This window comes from Puma concolor, chromosome B2, assembly GCF_028749965.1.
Source record: "Puma concolor isolate L17-30 chromosome B2, mPumCon1.1.hap2, whole genome shotgun sequence".
NCBI classification, from domain to species: domain Eukaryota; kingdom Metazoa; phylum Chordata; class Mammalia; order Carnivora; family Felidae; genus Puma; species Puma concolor.
The window spans coordinates 12688338-12710742 of record NC_141671.1 but is presented as its reverse complement, the minus strand read 5'-3'; the positions used below and the strand labels follow the sequence as shown (position 1 = coordinate 12710742).

The window sequence follows — 22405 nt, the reverse complement described above, 5'->3', positions numbered from 1 at the left end:
GGAACACGTGAATGAAAGAAAGAAATCTGCCTTCTGATCTACTGGTCAGAGGTCTGCCTGTCATGAAGCTCCTAGTTTTAGGTAAACCAAGGGAGTTTTGAAACCTCTGTCGTAGGAATAGTGGAAAAAGGGATTTCTCTCTTTCTCGTATTCAAGGGAAAGGTAGTTTTGACCCTAAAAGCTAAGAGAGGGGAGACGAGGGACATCGTTAGTGCAATAGACTCTCAGCTCTTAAAGTCTCTTTAACATCTTTGCTGTATGGAGAGGATACCTCTGTTAGTACGAGTTTTAAGGAAATTCCGAACTTGGTGACTCCTTTCTAAGACACTGCACAGGGGCACCTGTATAGCACCCACACCTGCATCGTATTAAGGTGGACACCCGCAGCAGAACGAGGAGGGAGCGGGAAGAAGGAGGCACCCACCCACCCACACGTTTTCTTTTAACTGGATCTCACCGACAGCATATACGTATGTGAGGTGATTCCGTTTTGGATTGCTAATTGGGAAAATTCCTCAGCATACTGTTAACACAGTATCACATATTAAGGGCAAAAAAATTCCACGTACAAGGATGTTCCCAAACTGTTACAATCTCCCCTTGGACTTCCCTAAGACCTTCCCTGCTTTCCATTCTCTTCAGATCCCAGGTACTGTGGTGCTATTTAGAATATGGCTATTTAACAGCATTTTTCCCCTCTTTTTTTTTTTTTTTTTTTTGCACTTAAGTCTTTTAAATTTTTTTGTGGTCTCTGAAGAGCTAAGCCTGATTTTTTTTCCTTTTTTAAAAATTCCTTTTTTCTATGTTTCTCCCCCTGTAGTTGCCCCCAACTCCCCAAATCTCTCATAGTAGATGCAAAACTCTCACTAGGCTTAATCCTCAAATGTTTGGGGAGCACCTGGGTGGCTCAGTCAGTTGAGTGTCTGACTTTGGCTCAGGTCACAACCTCATGGCTCATGAGTTCGGGCCCCATGCTGGGCTCTGTGCTGACAGCTCAGAGCCTGAAGCCTGTTTCAGTTCTGTGTCTCCCCCTCTCTCTGCCCCTCCCCCCCAAAAATAAATAAACATTAAAAAAAAAAACATGTTTTCAATGTACTCATGTAGTGAGTAAGTGACCTACCTCCACCAAAGGGACCAAACATTTCTGCCCTGGGACTTTCTAATACACTTCTAACAAAGCCCAATGGAGATCAAACAACATCTTCATAACACCTAAGGCCAAATAAATAATCATGTCCTTATAGGCAATGGGTATTGTTGTCACCAATCCAAAGCCACGGCACTCCGGCACTCGGTGCCCCAGCTACTAGGAGGAGACCCACGGGGCTCCCGGGAGCTCTGGCCAGGGGACAGAAGGAGGTCCCTTCCTGAGCACGTACTGCCCACCCTGCACACACATCTTACCCTTCATGACTTCCTATGGCTACGAGCACCAGGAGACAATGTTTGCCCCTTCCGATCATCTCTCCCCAAGGCACCGTGAGAGACAATGTCACAGAGGTAATGGCGCAGGGGGAACAGTAACCACTTCTGCCTCCACGGGATTAACTTTTCATCTGCACTGGAAATGGACTATGTTCGTGATTCATTTGAACAGGGCCCAGAACCTCCAAGTCTACACACATCACTCGGTCATTAGTGCCTTGCAGCGAAGAAGGGTGTCACTGATAAATTATTTGAGCAACTTGCATGGACCATGGGAGTAAGAACGTGCTTGACACCCCGGCCCTCCACCTCTCCCACTCTGTCCCCCAAGACCTGGGAGGTAATGCTTCATTGTTCTCCATCCACACTTAACACACCCCTGGGCTTTTCTTAAACAGATAAACCTTGTTCTAAAGAAGATTAAAACTTCCAGATAGGGCACACTGACAATCATTAAAGACTGTTTTGGCATGTGTAAATACCCTCTCCACGTTACGTGGTAATGAGATGTCATGGAGGGAGGTTTGAAATAATACATTTTCAAGACCCAACCATTTCAGAAATAATCCCAATAACAGAAAAAGATCCTAGCTGGAGCTAAAAACTTATGCCCAATGAAGAAAAACAGTGAAGTAGGAGTCTCTGGAGAGCTGGGTTTTTAGCCCAGCCCTCACACAAACAAGCTGTGTGTTGTAAGGTTGGTCACTTAACCTCACTATGCCTCAGATTTCTCATCTGTAAAATGAGAACATTCAGTTAGATTAAAACCCTTTCAACTCTAAAATTCAGATTCTATGATTGTCCTTCCAGCTTAATAAAACAAAATACAGTGATCCATACTGCCTTTTTTTTTTTCAACGAAGCAAATTAAAAAAACAAAACAAAACAAAACAGAAAAAAACGGCAGGAAAGCTCAAATACACCAAGAAAATACAACCGGAGAGGAATGAAAATTTAACTTGTGCAACAGAAGGTCTGTCCAGAAATTAGTACCTGATCTTTACTTCCAGAAAAAAAAAAGTCCCCTTTCTGTTTTCTTCTATGCAATGTTCAGTTCACCACTAGACAAGAAATATTCCGTGCCTGCTGAAATGCATCTGGATTGGCTGATGGGTTGTGTTCAAGGATTCAGCAGCACCATGGCAGAAAGCAACCTCTCTGTTCTTCCCTGTTACCACTACGTTTAAAAGACCAACAAAACAGCTCCGAAATCCACAGGCCAAGATCTTGCTGCCGTCTGAAAACAGCTCCGAAATACACAGGCAAGATCTTGCTGTCGTCTGTCTGAAACGGTTACAAACTACAGGCTAATCTCGGCATCTGTGACCTCACCACCCAACGTTTTACAAATTGAGTAACTACTTCCCCGTCCGTTACTACTCAAATGATAAAAGTGAAAATAAAAAGGGGGAGCAGGGCGCTTCAAGTTAGGAGCGAGTGAGGACGCAAAAGGAGAGCCAACAGGTCTAACTGAATTCAGAGACACGTTCCAGGTGGATTTCGGGGAGGGCTGAACCGCCGTTTGCTTTTTGATGGCTTTACCTCTGGCTCCTCGCTGCGAAGCCTGGGAACTGTTTGTGGGTCACAGTAAACAGGGTTCTGGAGCACAATGTGACTTCCAGGGAGAGAGCTAAGCCAGACCGCAGCCCGCCAGCCAGCAGGACAGATACTAAAAGGTGATAAGGAGAAAAAGAGGCACGTCTTTTCATGAACGAACGTGAGACCTCGCCGACTTCCTTCGGCTTCCCCAAGTGAAATGTCAGGTTCACATGATTTTGAAGAATCGACTGTGTTGCCTCTTAGAAGACAGATATGCAAAAATTCAGTACCTGACCGCCTAGATTTTGTTCATCGGCGTTAAAAAAAAAAAAAAAAAAAAAAAAAAAAAAAAAGTTTCCCAGTACGAAGCAACACAGTCCAGAGCTTAAAAAAAATAAAATTCTTAATCTGCTCAGGATGAAACACACTGCTTAAAATAAACTGAATGACACCTAAAATGATCTGCTGAATGAAAAGAAACGTTCTTCTCAGTCAAAAAAATAAGCTATTAGGCAGCAGTGGGAGCTTACTCTTGTCTTCTTCAATTACATTTTTACGAAACACACGTGGCAGATAGTGCATGCTTTTTAGCCTCTCTCTCCCAATCCCGGGGTCTTCTCGGACTTTCCCCGCGGCTGCCGGCCAAGCTGATGGTCTGGGCAGGCTCTTGACAGCGAAGGTGTCTTAAAGGTACCCTTTAAGAATGAGCTCGGGCAAGGATTCGGGAATGGACTTCTTCCTCTGTATCTGGGGTACAGACTGAGAAAACACTCCCTGTTCCGCCTGTGTGGTTATTATGTTTCTGCCGAGTGCACATCTCGCTGTGCTCTGGCCTCCCCCTCCCTCCTGCCCTCCCTCCCCGGGGCCATTCCCGGCTGATCAAAGAGGGCGGGAGGGAGGGGAGGGCCAAGTTTAACCTTACCAGGAGATCGGGTTGTCTGGTGCCCAGCAGAAGTCCCGAGATAACGCCTGAATCGTGGCCATTTACACAGCAGCACAAGGCTTACATGGCCGACCCAAACAATATACCCCAGCTCCCCCCGAGCTCCCCGTCAGTCCTCCGGCTTCCTAACCACCTCCCACAGACCTCCGATGTGGGCAGGAGGAGGTGAGAACTGCCTGCGGGTGGGCCCTGGGAGGCAGGAGAGGCTGGAGAGGAGACGGAACAGGCAGGCCGGCCCCGGGGGGTGTGCAGTGGTAAGCAGACATTGTGTTTTTAACTGCAAGGCTCTGCTTCCTCAAGTTTTCACCTAATCTCCCTAAGTGGGAAACAGATCTTAAGAAGCAAGAGCAACTGTCTGGAAAAGCCCAACTGGGGAAAAACAAGGATCACCTTTAAACTTTGGTTTTACTACAATCAGCAGAAGAAACGGGGGTGGGGGAGAAAGAAGGAAGATCCTGGGTATAGTGATATCCGAACACAGGCAGGACAGGAGTGAATGTCAGCATCTAAGGTCATGGCTGGTAAACAATAAGGCTGTGATTTTCTTGCTTAAAACAAATTCCTGTTTGAAGACGCCATTAAAAAAAAAAAAAAATCCAGACACAGAAACCACACAGAGAAAGAGAAAGAGAGAGAGAGAGAGAGAGAGAGAGAGAGAGAGAGATTACCCTAAAAATAAACCGCCAATGAATTTTTTATACCACATTTTGAAACTAAAGACCGACTAGCCCAGGGCAGTGGTCTCAGGGGACAGAGCACCTGGGCTCTGGACCCAGCTAAGCAAGCCATTGTCCCTCTGGGCTATTCATTTCTTAATCTAAAAACAGGGGAATGGAGTGAACCATCTTCAAATTTCCTTACAACTCTGAAATTCACGTTACAGCCTCCTAGAACAGTATCACAGCTAGGTTTAAACAAAAGCACGTGAATAAGAAAAAACCCTTGGCACCTACCAGCTCCATTCTAATGTTACGATGGGCTCTGGGGTTAGGGGTGATGCTTCTTTGCCTCCTAAGGTGCTTAATTTGGGAAACCTGCACCTCAAATCAAAAAGAACGAGGGAAAATGGGTGATGGGCATAGAGGGCACTTGTTGGGATGGGCACTGGGTGTTGTATGTAAGTCAATTTGACAATAAATTATATTCATAAAAAAATAAAATAATTACCCAAGGGAAAAATAAGTAAATAAAAAATAAAAAGAACAAATGTAGGACAGCTGTGACATCCACCACTGTGAATGGCTTTGATGTCCCGGAACCCCACATTAGCAACAGTTAACGTGGCCGAGTTTTATGCCATGTATATTTCAGCACAATAAAAAAAAAAAAAATGAAATCTATATAAAAGGGGAAATTACGATGCAGCCCACGCTGGAGGAATGCTCTGGAGGTGGGCACTGCATTAAAAATAATAATTATTAAAAAAAAAAACGGCGTTTGGTTTTCATTTCCGATTTTAATGTGGTCTCCGGGGTCTGCTGAGTACAGCTTCTACTTCTACCCAGGTAGGAGAGAAAAGGCTCATTTGCTGTTTCACAGAGTGGTTCCTCCCCTGTCTTTGCTGCCCTCTCCCCTTCCCCACAAAACCTGTCTGTCATCCTCCAAAATCTGTCAAGTGCTACAAATCACTCCTAAAAGCTCTGGGAGGCACCCCCTCGAAGAATCTGCACAGATCAAAATCTCAAGTGCTTGCCTGCCTAGGGACTGCTGTAATTTGAGGTGTTGCTTCCTTTTAAAGAATAAAAAGCAGATGTTCTGAGCTGATGAAAGTAAATGTCCTTTCAACACGTCTCTTTCTCTCGCACTTGAAACTCTTAACCAGCAAGAAGTGCTTCTCACACTCCGGCAGGTCATTTCTGCACTTTTTGCTTTGCTTTGAAGTCACAGCACAGTAGGACTCTACACCTGGGGTAAAAGGATTCCTGACAGCCTCCTGAGGGCACCCCAAACAAGGGCATGTGGGCAGAGAGCTGCCCCAATCCAACTTGTGGCACCAAGGACGGCCGCCTGCCTACGTCACAGCTAACGGAATCCAATGCTTCTTGGCAATCTTGACATGAGGTCTCAAAGCCACATACACAGGCTTAGTCATCTCCAAACTCCTGCACAAATATATACCTAAGAACTCACTCTGCAAGGGGGAGGGAAGGCAGTACCAAATGGACCAGTGAATTAAGAGATCTAATCCTAGCTCCACCAGCACGCTGGAAGCCTCACGAACCCTCCGGGTCTCTTCCCTCTATAAAATGCGCAGAGTGGACCAAAGCCCTCAGAGTGCGTGTGATAGACAGACTATGGCACAACTACCCACAGCAATTCACACAGCAAGCCAAAGTCGAGGTAGCGACAGAAGGGTAAGGGGAAAGCAAGGACCAGCAGTGAGTAATGAAATCGATAGCACTGGCTTCCAGATCCACCTAAAACGATCAGTAAACTCGACCATCTTGCCCAGCTCCGTATGAGGTTCTGCGGAGATGCAGAAGGAAGTCTGGTCTTTAGTGAAACACCTGTCAGACGCAGACGCTGAAATGCAGTCATGGAAGGGAAGAGAATCAAGTAAGTGAAACAACTAGTTCAATTCTTCCATCTAGTACACAAAGAAGCCGCAGAGGCCCCTTCTGAGGTCCAGAGCTGTTTCTCCAAGCACATGCTGGACACCTCCACCTGGAAGCCCCACTCAGCTCTTCTGCCGGGCTCCCCAGGGCACCGAGTGGTGCCACGGTCCACCCAGCTCTCCAAACCAGAAGGCCCTGCCCTCTCACTCACCTCCAAGGTCTGATTCACCTTCGGGTCCTTAGATCTTGTCTCATTAACATCCCTCCAATCTGCTTTCTCTTACACGCCTGTCATCTCCACGGTCACCACAAGCTTCCTGAGAATAAGGGGCCTGAGTGTCCCGGCCCACGCGGGATCCCCGGCACACAGGCCGGCGATTAGCATGGAGCAGGTGCTCCACGGTTGTTAAATAAACATTCCTCTGTCACCTGAATTTCTAGAACAGTTTCCTCTTTGGTCTCCCTGCCCACCACCTGCTCCCTTATCATGCCACATGCACAGCACTGGAAAAATGAGGTTTCTAAACGACACATGTGACTTTTCACAGCCCTGTCTCTGGTCCTCCAGTGGATTTGGGGGTTTGCATTACATTCCGGATAAAATCCAGGGTCCCGTGTTTGCACACAAGGCCCCTCCTGCGCTGTCAGGCCTGACTCACTGATCTGCTTGTTACTCCTTCTGTCTGTCCATACACCATTCTGCATTTTTTTTTTCTGGTCTCTCTTTGCACAGGCTGTCTAAATCACTCCTCGTTCTCAAAAGCTTAGTTTGAAGGGCATGTGTTCTGAAAGCCTGCTCTGACTCCCTTTTCCCCAGTCTGATTTAGGTGCTCCTTCTCTGGGGTTCTGTGCTCTGTGCAGGTATTCGTGAAATATTTGTGAAATTAATGAAGAATGGAGGAAGAGACCATAGGAAGGAGGAGGGGGGAGGAAGGGGGAGGGAGAGAGAGGGGGAGAATGGGAGAGAGAGAGAACAGCTCAAAAAGAGAGAGAGAGAGAGAGAGAGAGAGAGAGAGAGAGAAGCCCCTGAAAAGATTGTTTCTTAAAAGGTTAAGGAAACTAGTTAGTGTCAGAAATGGGACAAAAATCCAGGCCTCCTAGTGGCACCTGGGTGGCTCAGTCAGTTGAGCGTCTGACTTCGGCTCAGGTTATGATCTCATGGCTCGAGAGTCTGAGCCCAGCACTGGGCTCTGTGCTGATGGCGTGGAGCCTACTTTGGATCTTCTGTCCCCCCGTCTCTCTCTGCCCCTTCTCTCTCTCTCGAAAATAAATAAATCTTTGAAAAAAAAAAAGATTCAAGGCCTCCTAATTTTCTCTGATGGATCTTCTTCCTCCAAATCCATTCTATAAATGTTTTTCCAAGGGTCTCTTCTCTTTCTCCCCCTGTCACGTCTTGCTAGAAGGCCCCCTATAGTTTTACTAACTACTCTCAAAACCCTGTCTTCTATCAGCTCCAGACGGATATACCCAATTATCTGCTACCTAGATGTCTCATCGGCAATTCAAATTCAAAATGACAAGAAATACAAATAAAAGAATTATATTATCCCCTGCTCTCCAATGCAAAAACAACAAAAACACTTCTAGAGCACCTGCTGCCTTCCTACGCCCTTTCATACAGCCATTGAGACAGAAATGTGGAAATCAGCCGTCCAGTTTTTACATGATCATTTCTATACCAGGATATGTCACGTAGTCTACATGTTTTACCTCACTTAACCCTGCCAGCAAAACTCTAGTAAGAAATCGTGTGACTGAAGGGGCGCCTGGGTGGCTCAGTCGGTTAAGCGTCCGACTTCAGCTCAGGTCACGATCTCCTGGTCCGTGAGTTCGAGCCCCGCGTCGGGCTCTGGGCTGACAGCTCAGAGCCTGGAGCCTGTTTCAGATTCTGTGTCTCCCTCTCTCTCTGTCCCTCCCCCGTTCATGCTCTCTCTCTGTCTCAAAAATAAACATTAAAAAAAAAAAAGAAATCGTGTGACTGGAACTTGAAAAATAAAGAAATGTAACATATTTACCACTCAGGCTTAGCTCCATCGACTTCTTTCTCCCACACGCCTCAAGTACAAACACATCGATCCTTCCACGGAACTTCCACTATCATAAACTCTTCTGCACTAGTGCAGAAGACCCCTAGAGGTACCTCTGCCTCCAATGTTACCCCAATGAAATCTACCCTTCACTTTGCCAGAAGCATTAACTTTCTTAAAGATCAAGTCAAGTCACTTCTGGTTTCAAACAAGCTGGGGGAGTTGCACAGGCTGCGGACTGATACCCATCTCAGAGTGCTGGCCATTAACAAACACTAGTAGTCAGGGAAACTCTTGGAGAAACTCAGAAGGGTAGAAATTTGGAAAAACAGCAGTCTGAGACAGGAGAGGTCTAATCGTTATGAGGTGGGGAGTAACTGGGGGAACAATGAAGTCACTGGTAAGTCTTAGAGAAAGCTAAGTTTAGGTTAAGATAAAAGTAAGAATAATTATACGAATAATGTAAAATATCTTCTTTTAAATTAGCCAAAGAAAATTCAATCTAGCCAAAGGAAGGAAGGAAAGGGTTAAAAAAAGAAGCAGCAGCAGCAGCAGCAAAAATAAATGGCACATAGAAAACATTAGACAAAGCTAAAAAAAAAGTCTTATTAATAAAAGTAATTATAATTGGGTATAAAGTCACTACTCAAGTAACAGTAATACTGCATCCAAACTATATACAATATGTGGGGGAAAAACAGTGATCCATTTAAAATGAAGTGTTGGGGCGCCTGGGTGGCGCAGTCGGTTAGGCGTCGGACTTCAGCCAGGTCACGATCTCGCGGTCCGTGAGTTCGAGCCCCGCGTCAGGCTCTGGGCTGATGGCTCAGAGCCTGGAGCCTGTTTCCGATTCCGTGTCTCCCTCTCTCTCTGCCCCTCCCCCGTTCATGCTCTGTCTCTCTCTGTCCCAAAAATAACTAAACGTTGAAAAAAAAAATTAAAAAAAAAAATAAAATGAAGTGTAAAACAAAGATGAAAATAAGGAACTAAAAAATATGAACGAAATACAAACAAGATCCAGGGTAGCGCTTTTATTATCAAATAAATGGAATATAAGGTAAAAAAAAAAAAAAACATTATAAATGACCACAAAGGACATTATACACTGGCAAAAGGAACAATTAATAAAAAAAGGTCTTACGGTCACGAATATATATGCATCCAACAAAACGGCCTCAAAATATTTAAAGCAATACTCAGTGACTCAGTCAGTTAAGCATCCAACTCTCAACTCTCGATTTCAGCTCAGGTCATGATGTCACAGTTTGTGGGTTCGAGCCCTGCATTGGGCTCTGCACTGACAGCACGGAGCCTGCTTGGGATCCTCTCTCTCTGCCCTTCCCCTACTGGCTCTCTCTCTCTCTCTCTCTCTCTCTCTCTGTCTGTCTCTCTCAAAATAAATAAATAAACATTAAAGAAAATAAAGTAACACCCATGGAGAAAATTTTAAAAATTAAAAAAAAGGAAATTTTAAAAATCCTATTTCTGGAAATTAAAAATACTTACTATTAAAAAAACCTCAAGGAAATAAAACGGAAATAACAAAATACAGATACTCCTTGATTCACAATGAGGCTATGTCCTCATAAACCCACTTTAAGTTGAAAATATCCTTATTCGAAAATGCATTTAATAGGCATAACCTGCCGAACATCATAGCTCAGCCTAGCCTACCTTAAACGTGCTCAGAACACTTATGTACTATACTGAAAGGGAAAAACAGAATAACCGCATGGGTACAGAATGCTCGTCAGTGTATCAGCCGTCTGCCCTTGTGATCACATGGCCGACAGAGCCCAGCCCGCATCAGAGGAGAGGATCACACTGTATATCCTAGTCCGGGGAAAGATCAAAATTCAAAATTCAAACTGCGGTTTCTGCTAAATGCGTATCACTTTTGCTCTCATATAAAGCTGAAAAATCGTAAGTCAAACTTTGCTCTCATATAAAGCTGAAAAATCGTAAGTCAAACCATCTTAAGTCGGGGAACGTCTATACTGACTTACATAACGACGAAAGTATTTATTATATATCTAAATCTGTGCCATGTAGTTAAGCCAGGAGGATTCACCACAAGTGGGTGATTGACATCTGAACGGCCTACAGCTATTGTAGTCACATCCGTATCAGCAGACTTGTAACAAGGAGAATTGCCAGAGGTAAAGGACCATTTTATCATAATTAAAGGGTATATTCATTAGGTAGACATGATAATCCTAAAAGAGGATGCACCTACTAACAGAAAAGAAGAAAAATTTTCAAATCAGTCATCTAGGAAGAGAGCAAATTAAACCCAAAGGATGGACAAAGAAGGAAAAAATAAAGATGAGAGCAGAAATCAATGAATCTGAAAACAAGCAGCAGTTCATTCTTTGAAAAGATTAATAAAATTGACTAACTTCCAGCCAGACTAATCACAAAAGTAAAAAGAAAAAAAAAATAATCAATATGAGAAGTGAAAAGGGGGATATTTTCAGAGATCCTACAGACATGAAATAGACAGTGAGGAAACATTATAAATAACTTTATGGCAATAAATTTGACAACTTAGATGAAAGGAATAATTTCTTGACAAATGGAAAACATGATTTACCAAAATATAACAAAGCATAAATTAAAAATGTGGATAGTTTGCTCTCTGTGAAGAAACTGAATTCATTATCAAAATCCCTGGCACACCATGATGTAACCGTTGTGTATCCTGACTGTGGTAGAAGGTATACAACTCTACGTATGTGTTACAACTCAGAGAACTGTTCACCAAAAGAAAAAAGAACACTTTCCTGTATATTTTTAATCACAGTGGCATACTTTTAGAACCTCTGCACGAAGAAAACTCTAGGCCCAATGGTTTCACTACTGAATTGCACATCTTTTTAAAAAGAAATAAAATATCACAAAAAATTATTTTAGAAAATGGTGAAGACAGCAATAGTCTGCCACACATTTTATGAGGCCAACATAACACCAACACTTAATAAACCTAGTAAATACTATACAAGGGAAGACAATTAGAGATAAATATTCTTTTTTTAATCTTTTTTTAGAATGTTTATTTATTTTTGAGAGAGAGAAAGAGAGACAGAGCACAAGTGGGGAGAGGGGCAGAGAGAGAGGGAGACACAGAATCCGAAGCAAACGCCAGGCTCCGAGCTGTCAGCACAGAGCCCGACGCGAGCCCAACGTGAGCCCAATGCGAGGCTTCATCTCACAAACCACAAGATCATGACCTGAGCCAAACTGGGACACTTAACCGACTGAGCCACCCGGGTGCCCCATAGGGATAAATATTCTTAATGGTCCCAGTTGTAAATATACATAATAAGATATTAAGAGAATAGGTAAAAAGAACAGTGATAACTATCAGTAACTTTTTCTGATCCCAGAAACTGAAGGGTAGTTTAACATTTAAAATCAATCAATGTAATTCACCATATAGAGGAGAAAAGCTATAGGACATCTTATTAGATGCAAAAAAAGAACTACATGAAATTCAAAATCCTTTGCTGGTAGCAACAAATAAATAAACATCCCTCAGAAAATCAGGAATAGAAGGAAATGTCTTCAAGCCAATCAAGGACAACTATGAAAAACTCAGAGTTAACATCACAGTTAACGGTGAAAGGGTGTTCCCCTTAAGATAAGGAACATGGTTATGTGCCCCCACTAGTAAGTGAATTTAGCAGTCCATAAGATACAAGGTCAATTAACAAAAATCAGTTGTATTTCTTATCTAAACATTAAAAATTTTGAAAATGAGATTCTATAAAAAATAAATTTATTATAGCATCAAAAAACATAAAATACAGTTAAATTTTACTAAAAAAAAAAACCCATTCAATACCTCTGCAAAAATGGGGAAATGTTATTGAGAGAAATTAATAAATAAAAGCACAGAGAGATATAGTATATTTTCAGATTGGAAGTTCTCAAAATTGTTAATAGGTCAATTGTCTTCAAGTTGATTTCTCATAGTTCAATGCAATCCAAACAAACTTCTAAAAGAATTTGTTGTTAGCCATACAATTTGTTTTATTTTGTTTGGTTTTTAAGTTCTTATTTTAATTCCAGTTAGTTAACATGCAGTGTTATACCCTGTGCCCATCACCAAAAGTGCACTTAAAAAGCATTTTTTTAAATTCCAAGTCAATGCTAAAATGTATACGGAATTCTAAAAAGCTAGAACGCCCAAAATAATCTTGAAAAAGAACAAAGTTAGAGGACTCACACTGCAGCCTTGCAACAAAGCTATTTTAATCAAGTCAGTACAGTACTGACATTAGTACAGCATGTGGATCAATGGAATTGAAGAGTCTTGAAACAAAACAAAGACGGTCACTTGAGTTCTAACAAAGGCAATTTGATGAGGACAGAAAATATTTTCCATAACTGTTTCATACATTCCAATAAATGTATGCAAACAATTTTGAATCTTGATCCCTACCTCACACCATACATTAAAACTAATTTGAGATAGGTCATATATTTAAATAGTAAGGCTAAATTTAAAAGCTTCTGGGAGAAAACAGTAGAATATCTTAGTAACCAGAGGGTAAGCAAAAAGCTATAAAGACTTAGAAAAAATATATGTACCTTAATAGATTATATATTACAATTCATTAATATTAAAAACTCCTTATCCAAAAAATGCAGTTAAAAAATGAAAAAAGGAACCAGAGATAACACTGGGGGGGATATGTGGTCATACATATATCAGACAAAGGACTTATATCCAGGATATATATAGAACTCTTACACATCCAAAAAAAAAAGGCAACCAACTCAATTTTTTTAAACGGTCAAGGGACTGGAACAGACGCTAAACATATGGCCAAAAACCATATTTAAAAAAAAGGGGGGGGGGAGGGGTGCTCAACATCATTAGCCATCAGGAAATGCAATTAAAACCATGTGATACTCCATGTAGCCACTAGAATAGCTAAAATTAAAAAGAACGAGAACAATAAATATTGGTAGGATTAGGAGTGACTGGGACTTTAATACCCTTCTGGAGGGAGCATACAATTGCTACAACCACTTGCTTCATGAGAAGTTTCTTATAAAGTTACACACCTTACCCTATGTCCCACGTAATCCACTCCAAAGAAAAATAAAAACATATATCCACAAAAAGACTGGTACGAGAGCATTTATAGCTATTCTCTTCAAAACAGTCAAAATGTGAAAACAACCCACATATCTGTGAACAGGTGAATGGATAAACTGTAGCATCCACACACAGTGGAATACTGGCCAGCATTTTAAAAAATAATGAAGTCTTGATGCATGCAACAATGAGGGTGAATCTCAAAAATGTGTTGAACAAAAGAAGGCATTTACAAGAAAACACACACTGAATGATTCCATTTGTATGGAGTTTGAGAACAGACAAAACTCATTATGGTATGAGAAGTCAGAGGCTGGATACGGGGCCATGGGAATTGACAGGAAGGAGGAATACTCTCTGGAGTGATGGAACCATCCTACATCCAGATTAGGGTGCTAAGCAGAGGCACCCATTTATCAAAACTCATTGAACTGCACCTTTAAGATAGATGTTGTATTTCAGTGTATGTAAATTCTGTCCGCATCAAAATGAAATGTATTCATTAAAAGAAAAGACGAACCTTCCATCTGGAGGGTCTGCCTGGGGATACAGAAACAGTGAACAGAGACATGCTTCAGTAAAAAAGGCCATACAAGGGAGCCAGTAAGCGAGAAAAGCCAAAGGCAGAGGCACAATAGTGGTCTGGCAGAGTAAGAAGAGAAACAGAGAAAACTGAGTCAGAAGGGGAAGGTACAAGCCAAACAGGAAGACACGAGTGAACTGAGCATTAGAAGTAGAAACTAAGAAACATATAACTGTGTTTCAAAATAGCCCGGCTACCACATTAAATCCAAACAAGGATCCGAGGCTATTTTATTTGGAAATTGTCCTCTTCTTCCCTCAATAACTCTGTTAATCAAATCAGAAGCAAGAAGAGAGGCATTCAGTAAAGGTATGAATCTGAACTCATTCTTTTTTTTTTTTTTTTTTTAAGTCCACCACCTTTCATAGAATACCCTCCCGGAGCTAACATCCTGCCTGTGGCGCCTGATCATCAATAAACATCTCGATGTTACCGTAGTTCGCCATTTATATCACTTATGTATACATGCTACAGTAATGAGATTCACAATCTATTCATTCCCTTAGTAAGTGAATGAACCTACGATCACGAGTCCCTCGAGGGAGTCTCCTAGTTAACTGAAGCCCAAACTGGCCTCAGGAACCAGAGATAACATTTCCCCTCCTTCCAGTTGAATTAATAAGACAAGCGGGAGATGACTCACACACACAGTTGATGAAGCAATGAATGCCAACTCTCCCCCGCTTACTCATCCCCTCCAGTGAAAGAATCACATAGAAGTATTAACCCTGGCTGAAAAAAGAGATGCCACGGGAGAAAATTAAACGTTACCACACACCAGAGCCATAAGGGATGAGTCAGAGGGTTCCTGTCCAAACCTTCTGAATCTGGAGGGTCGTCTACACGATTAGTCGTCTACACTGCGCTAATCAGTGCTGCTTCCTCTATCTCAGCTTAACAATGCTGGGTTTACAGGAATAGCTTTCTGAGACATTCCTACAAAATTAGCTTACTCACTGCATTTTTAAAAAGGAGAACAGAGCCAAAGACATCACTGGCCTCTGGTGCACACACACGTATGAATACAATCGTCTCCGCGTTCTGAGCTGATGGGGGGTAGTAAGTTACGTACGATGGGGGGCCGATGTTACGTGGGGTTACGTAGGCGAGAACTGCTTGATCCAAAAGTCACTTTGTGTTTCCACAGGCTGAGGTATCATGACAGAACCAAACATTCAGGAAAAGGAACGAAATCTCAGAAAACATCCAGTTTGGGTGATTTTGGTGTGCGTGCATGGGAGGGGGTAGTGAATACTGAGTAATTCAGTGATGTGCTTTTTCACAGCGTGTACAGTTCTCCCACCTGCCCGCTACCCGCCCTCACCCTTCAAGCGTGGCCTCTGGGACAGCAGCACCAGTATCATGGGGGATGTGTTAGAAATGCATATTCTCGGGTGAGATCAAGTGGGTCAGTCGGTTAAGTGTCTGACTCTTGATCTCAGCTCGGGTCTCGATCTCCAGGTCCTGAGTTCAAGTTCCACACTGGATTCTGCCTACTTAAAAAATGCATATTCTCAGGCCTCACTCTATATAATCAGAAACCCTGAGGGGGGAGGCAGGGATCAGTGGTAGCACAAGCCCTCCAGATGATTCTGACGCCTGCTCGGTTAGAAAACCACCTGCCCCCAGGGCAAGCCTTTCTGACCCACCATCTCTGAACCCCACATCTCTGTGCTGGATGGACAGCAAGGTCATCTGGAGTTTATCGCACTGGGGTCCAGAGAGCTGCTGTCACGTGTCCATAACCACGACGCTGACGAGCAGCCAAGCCAGCACTGAAAACAACTCATATGCATGGCATTTTATAATCCGTTCAAAATGGATTTCCAAAATACCCCTGTGAGGTGGTCAGAACTCTTACCGATTATTCCTCACTCACACATAAAGAATCTGGGCTCAGGGAGCCTAGTGACTTAGTCAAGCCTATTACAAAACCAAGTAACAGAGCTGAGACCAGACCCCCCATTTCCTGATTTCTGAATCTGTGTTGTCGCTGCTCACGGTGAACGTTTCGGCACCTCGGCGGTGTATGCCCATGCATGTGCGCAAACACCCACGCGTGTGAGAATCTGCAGACTGAGAGACGATGGTAAATAACAAAAATCATATGTCTTAGCCTGGACTCGAATTTCACATTAAAAATAATTCAATAAAATGTAATAGTCAAATTTTGACTGGCCCCATCGGCACGTATGACTGCTACTCTAATTTCTCACTGCCACCCACCTTTATGAGCTAGCCCCCATATCCCTAGATATAGAACACCATCTGACTGAATTGAAACACAGTTGGGAAGGCACCCATTACCACTAGCATTTGTAAACAGCTACTCAAAAAGACAGGAACAGCAAATTCCCTGAAGCCCTTCTGATCTGTTCCTTTCTGTTGTTGGTTTCCTTTTTAGCACTTATTAAAAATACATATATTCATTTTGGAAAATACAGAAATGACAAAGAAGGAAATAAAAATCTCTCAGATGACACTTAACACTTATGCTGTCTGACTTTTTCTAAGCATAGGCGCTTAAATATTTAATATGTAAATTTCAGCTCATTTTTTTTTAAAAATTGGAATATGCCACGCATTGCCTTGTATACATTCTTTTGAAAGTTCTAGTATGGGTATAGGCTAAATGGCAGGGTTCTGCTAAATCCCAATGAAAGGAGGTACTTCTGTGCTAATTCTAGTTTCAACACGTTCCAGGGAGGAGTTCATTAATTCATTAAACTAATAAAAGAAATTTACCCTGGGTGAATTCTTATCTAGATCAATTCCAGGAATTAAGAGCCATGGAACTTGCCAGATAATTCACAGGATATGGTGCCAGGAAGTCATGCCATTAGGTTTCGCTAAACTCTAATCTCTGCCCGGTCCCTTGCTTTAGGTATGAACAGAAGTGGCTTCTTTCGCTTTCCACATCATTGCCGAAGGTGGATGTATACACTTTCCCATCCTCTCCAGGCCCCCTCCTCTGCCCTAATCCAGGCCTCCATTATTTCTCACTTGGATAACGAAAAGGTCTTACAACTCCCGCCTGTCGACTCATCCTCCATATTGGGTCAGATCTAAGGCACATCTGCCCATACCACCAAAACCAGTAAGCATCGCTCGGCACCAACCTCTCGCTACAGGCTTTTCCTACATTTATGGTATCTCTGTACCAATCTGAAAAGGCAAATGTTGCCCTTAGAGGGAAAGACTCTAAAGCTTGCAGAGATTAAACAACTTACTCAAAGTCACACAGCCAATAAAATTTGTAGCAGCTTGACTCTGGAACCTGGGCCATTTACTTACTCAAAAAATTTCATGACTGTCAATAGTGGCAGTTCCTAACATTTTTTAATCAAAAATTTTGGACACTTCGGGCAATTACTTTTAGTCAATATCTATTTTTATTCAGTATCTAGTGATCAAGAAAATATCCAATAAGCAAAAAGATGCTATTGATATATAATAGTATCAATGAAGTATTTTTTAATTATAATGAATTATAAAGTTATTTAATAATAATTATTTATCAACTTATTAATAAATAGTGTAAATTTATAGTTTATAACACTTCAATGAGTTTTTGGTTGATGAATCATAGTATCAGCCAGCTACATATATTGGGGAGAAAGCTGTTTCTATATTTGTGGTATTAATTATTAAATCTAAAGATGCTGCTCAAGATGGCCCTCTTTTATAAGAACTGTGGTTGCCCACGTGTTCTGGAATCTATAGGTCAGAAACTTCCAGAATGTAAACTACACATCCTTATCATAAAATGCCATGGGCTCCACAATTTGGCCCCAATCTACCTTTCCAACTCTCTCACTATGGTCGACAAGTAGTCCCAAACTTCATGCCTAGAGGGCCCCAGGCCATTTCTACTGCCTTTCTCTGCCTGCAAGACTCCCAGCTCAAACATCTCTAATTCTTTGAAGCCACTCTGACAACACCACTACCTCCTTAAGGCCAAATTAACACCATCCTTCCTCTACATGATCACAGCCTTGTTTTGTGCACGGCCCTATCAGAACACCCTGCAAAAAACAACGTGCAAATATCTGACCATTCTCATCCACACTTCCTGTGGGTAAAGGCATTATTTGTTCATCCATGTCCCTAGCCCTTATCTCCGTTCCTAGATCTGGGAGGTATTATTTGTAAGATTAATAAATGAATATCAATGCCAGCCTGGCTGGCGATTTTATCTGGTGAAGTCAGTTTGGAAGGCAGGGCCGGCTACGAAAGAAGCTAAATTTCGTTATGTTGTAATGGCTGATGGCTTGTAAACGGTAAAGCTCACAGTGCTCCTCCTCCAAAAGTAGGGGCCAAAAACTCATACTAGGAACCAGAAGGTTTGAATTCAGCTTCTAGCTCTCCCACTAACCAGCTCTGTGACCTTAAGGCAAGTCACATTCTTTCTCTGATCCCTCCATCTGTTTACTGAAGGGGGGGGGCAGCGGGCGGGGGAGGGGGTGGTACTTCTAGTTCCTACTTGCAGCAATTATGACTTGCAAATTCTACAGACCAGGGTTGGCAAACATGTTCTGAAAAGGACCCAAGAGTAAGTGTTTCAGGCTGTGCTGGCCTCCAGCCTCTTTCGCAACTACTCAACTCAGGGCTGCGGTTGTAGTGCGAAAGCACCCGTAGACGGCAGATCAATGAATGGGCATGGCTGCGTTCCAATAAAACTTTATTTACAAAAACAGCTGGCAGGCTGGATTTGGCCAGCAGGCCATAGCGTGCCTACCCCTGCTCTGGACGAATGCCTCCATATTGCTAAGCCACTCACAGCGCTTGATCTGAAGGGATAACTCGTGGAATGTTTATCCTAAAGTCACCAAGGGACTTATTCTTTCCCCGCTGGGAACCTGGAAATGGGGAAAAGGGATGGCCTAGTCAGAGGTTTACAGCAAGAACAAGATGTAGTGGATTAGAATGTGCACAAAGCCAACTGAAAAAAGAAAAGCATCATCCCCACCATTACCACCCCTACCCCCAGGGCCCTGGACAGCAGCCGATGAAAAGACGATGTCCTCAAAAGGGAAGTATAGTCATTAAAGCTAATGCCAAGGTTGTTGGGGGGAGGGAGTCGGCTTCACTGGCAAGGCCACCCTGCCGAGAGGTCTCCTGGGACTTGTAGCCATTGATCAGCGTTTCTGATCCCGTTAGAGACACCAGGCTTCTCCTGCCATGAGCAGAGCGCCAGGCTGTGCCAGCGTGGGGCCACTCAACAGTAACACCACGCTCCCTCGTTCGACTCCCCGCTCACCAAGCGACCACTTGCCTCCACGCGATATCCCTTCGGGAAACATCGTGTGCCGAGGCACGACTGCTACCTGCATCCAGGTAGCAATTTCTCAGGATGAATCCATAAAGCAGCTTCCAGCTAGGATTTATTTACATTCCCACGTGGCCGGACCCAGAGACAGAATGTGCTGATCAAGTGGACCTAAGAATACGTAAATGACGTCTTGTGTTGTGAATTAACTCCCTGGCACAGTCACGCCATGCCAGGCTCGCGTGACGTAGCTCCCTGAGTCCGGCGTGGCGAGGCCTGGACACAGACCTGCAACCATCTCTGGGCTGAAGGGCCGAGGCGGCCGCCAGGGCGGGGAGATCGGGCGGCCCTCTGCGGCGGCTAACACACCCCTTCCATGTCTGCTCGTTTTCGACGGATTTCCCCAGTGCCTCCTGGGACAACAGGCCAAAGAACTCAATGCTTCGGGACAAAGTTTCACGTCTGCGTCCCTGTGAGTGGATGTGGACTGGAAACCAGCACCAGATTTAAAGAAGTCATCTAAAAACCAGAGCGAAGTTAGTAAGAGCCAACAGCAGTGCCCCGGTAGAGCTGCCACAATCGGGCGCCATAGAGTTTACGTTCTTTTTATTTTTTTTTTTTTTTTTGAAAGAAACCTAAAGCATGGTGAAGGCTTAATGATGTCCAGAAAATGCTAGCCCTTTTGTCCTACTAAGCTGAAAAACAAAGGCTCAGTACGGGAGTTGGAAAAGTTTTAGCCACAAAAATGTAACAGTGAATTTTTTTTTTCTATTAATATGCCCGGGGCAAAATGAAAGAGAGGGCACGAGAAGGTCACTACCTGCTTCCCTAAATCATGCCAGGATGTGTGAGGCCCAACGCCCCCAGCCCAAGGAGGGCCATCAGAGCTAAGGGCAGACTCTGCCAGGAAGAACCAAGCCCCTCCTTTCCTGTGAACTGTGACCCAATCTGCTCTCCTCCCTCCGTTCCAGAACTTCTACCCTAGAGGTCATTCTCATACTCACAGAAGAACCGCTTGGAGCAAGGAAGCTGCTAGTTCTCAAGGAAAACACTTACTTCCACATTTCGCACTGTTTCTCTGGGAATGGACTGTCTGGTTGCACAATCCAACCAGGAATTAAATATTATGTGCTCGCTGGTAAGTTATCAAGACGTAAACGCACAGCTACGGCAGAGAACTGCGAAGAGGTTTAACACTGCGATTGGGGTGAGAAAGAACATTTCCCCCTGCTGTTTGGTCTTTAGATAGGTTTGCCCTTGACCGTAACGTGCCCACATACGTGTGTGCACGTGATGTATCTATACGAGGATAATCATGCACTTTTGCTCCTCATCTGTCACTTGAGATTTCCAGGCAGGACCATCATAAGTGCATGTATGTAGCAAGATAAAACTCTCATTTTCCATGTATTTCTAGGCATCAGCATTTTAGAGGTGGCGTTTTTTGGGGCTTTTTGGTTTTGTTTTGGTTTGGGGGGTATTTATCCCCCCCGCTGTCCACTCTACTTCTTCAACATTTATTTATTTTTGGGACAGAGAGAGACAGAGCATGAATGGGGGAGGGGCAGAGAGAGAGGGAGACACAGAATCGGAAACAGGCTCCAGGCTCTGAGCCATCAGCCCAGAGCCCGACGCGGGGCTCGAACCCACGGACCGCGAGATCGTGACCTGGCTGAAGTCGGACGCTTAACCGGCTGCGCCACCCAGGCGCCCCTGTCCACTCTACTTCTTAAGGACTGGGTATAATCTCCCATCCCATTTATCGCAGTGCCTGGCACACCATGAGTACAAATTTTGTGGCTGACCTCACATTATCAATTCCAATTAAGAGAAATCCAGCCTTTCAAGTGAATCTTACAACATCAGCAAAACGCCACACAACAGAAAATTTTAGTGCCCTGCAGCTCTCTATCTTCTCATATAGAAAAGTATTAAGTATTCCTACCTCAAAAACTCCCCCAGGGCAGAGTAAACACGCCTGTATTTCCAGATTCCCCCAAAGCACAGGATAAAAGACCAACTTTACTCCATTTGTGCAAATTGAGAGATCACCTTTTGCATTCACGCTAAACAGCTAAATGTAGTAGCAGGCTGTCAAAAACTGTCAAGAGAAATAATTATTGATTGGAGCACTGAAATTAAAAAAAAAAAATGAATGTAGGTTAATAAATGAGGATGGCTTTAAGAATAAGCACATCGTCCCAAACTAGAAAAATCAGTGACTCTGCCAATCAGGCCTGCCGGGCTGAGAATATAAGATTTCAAAGGCAACGATGATATTTACGAAATAACAGCCAACCACACACGGCCTTTGTGACAGCCGGCGAGAGCTGAGCCAGATTCTCCTCATGGCCCCGTCTTTACTGGCTTGCCTTCTTCTTCTGGCCCTGATCGAAATACCAGGTGGTCATCAGTCTGTGATGGTCATACTAATGGACTGAGTCACCGTCTCTGCTCCATGAAAACCCTCCCCTTAGGGAGGTGGAAGTGAGGGCGTCAGACGCTAACCAGGTCTAGGCTGACAAAGCTCAAACTTGCATCTTGCTACATATGTCCAAATACACCTCCATCGCTCACAGTTCGCATGTCCAAAACAGAACTCCGGATGTCACCACTGCTGCACCAACCTGGTCCTAAACCAGCTTTCCCCCTTCTGGGTGACAGGCGCTGCCCCCCTGCACCTCTCTCTCTTCCTTCCTTGCTACTTACTCCATCGACAAACTCCCTCTGTGTCACCCGTGATGCAGACAGAAATCTACCCATTTCTTTCCATCGCTGCCCCTGCCAGGATCACTGAGATAGCTTCCCAGATGGTCACCCTGGTGGATTCTTCATTGCCTGTAACCATTTCCCCATATCACCAGAGCCATCCTTTTCAAATACAGTAGATGCCATTCTCCCTCTGCTTAAACACCCTCAGTGGTTCCTGTCATGGGAGCCATTAGGGAACTCAGTGG

At 43.6% G+C, this 22405-nt stretch overlaps 1 protein-coding gene across 14 annotated transcripts in view; it reads right to left on the bottom strand.

Moving 5' to 3' along the window:
• Window positions 1-22405, bottom strand: part of ATXN1 (ataxin 1) — a 416282-nt gene that overhangs the window by 350186 nt on the left and 43691 nt on the right. Inside the window, exon 1 of one of the 14 annotated variants that reach the window (XM_086706208.1) lies at window positions 14958-18606. The exons of 12 other annotated variants lie outside the window; for them this stretch is intronic. The gene's annotated coding sequence lies outside the window, so the exon portion shown is untranslated. Of the gene's footprint in view, window positions 1-3886; window positions 4952-14957; window positions 18607-22405 lie in introns of those variants that run through there. One more of the 14 variants, XM_086706209.1, reaches the window with a different exon arrangement.